The following is a 1,242-nucleotide window of genomic DNA, read 5'->3' as shown; positions in this document are numbered from 1 at the left end:
AGCAGGAAACTCTCCGCACACTCACCGAACCTGGGCTAGGACTGTTATGACAGATTTTAGAGATGATTTTATTTCAAACAATTTTCCTACTTTTTATAAAATAACTAAAGCAAAAAATTTTGTGCTTGCCTATTTGAGGTAGAGGAATACAAAGCCAGCTGTAGTGCATTATGTAAGTTCTTTTTCAAGGTCTCAATAATCATGAGCATTTCAATGTTTTAGTAAGTGTAAGTGGTATTTTATAATACCTATAAGAGTTGTGATAGGAAGACAGCCAAATAGCTCAGCAGATTAAAGCTCCTTAAACAGGTGCAGGGGCCAGGGGTTCGGTCCCCAGGCCTGCTGTGCTGGTCCTGCCATCGGGGCTTGCTGAGACAGCAAATGAGACTGGGCATGGTGGCACATGCCTGTAATCCAAGCTCTTGTGAGGCTGTAAACAGATGGATCACTACGAGTCCGATCTAGTAGTGAGACCCTGAATACCTTGTAGACCCTTCCCTAAAAAAAGTTGTAAGAGCTGTGATAGGAAAATACATGGCAGTGGTAAAAATCATGTAGCTCTGCCTCCATTGTGGACAATGGCACCTGGGTGAGTGTCTAGTTGTTGGTGAACCTCTGGTTTATTCCTATGAAAGATATTTACATTTCATGGGTGTCTAGATGTCTGAACCCAAGCTTAGCATCACCATCAAGGTCCTGGTATCTGTTTGCTGTTGTTATTACATATGCTGGGCAGTGTGTGTCCTGGTGGAGAAAACACAGAACATCACTATGCTGTGAATAAGAGTCTTCAAATTATAGTTCGATAGAATATGAGTTTATGCACAGGTTTAAGGATTCCTCTACCTTCATTTTCTATGTGTCATCTGATTGTTCTAGCTTTCATTCACCACCACCTTCTTCTTGAACATCCACCTACCCGAGAGACATCATAGCAGCAACTGGCATGCAATGACAAGCAGCCCATTGTCAGAAGACCAGAATAACAGGCACTCCAAGCATGAAACTACTATTGCAAATTGCCATCTGCTACTTTTTTTATAGTCAACTTAACTTTAATAGTTGTTCTCAAAAATGTTTTGGAATGATCAAAATATCACCATTTGATATAAAGCTAAATAGGACAATGCCCATATTGAGAGACAAAGCTTTTGTGCAAGTAAAATAAATGAAGAAACTCTTCTCATCTATAAATAATTTTGCAAATTATTTACTCAGGCTTCATTAGACTTCAAATGCACT

The sequence above is a fragment of the Octodon degus genome, unplaced genomic scaffold, assembly GCF_000260255.1.
Source record: "Octodon degus isolate 3935 unplaced genomic scaffold, OctDeg1.0 scaffold00437, whole genome shotgun sequence".
In the NCBI taxonomy this organism is placed as follows: Eukaryota; Metazoa; Chordata; class Mammalia; order Rodentia; family Octodontidae; genus Octodon; species Octodon degus.
Note: the sequence above shows the minus strand (reverse complement) of the source record.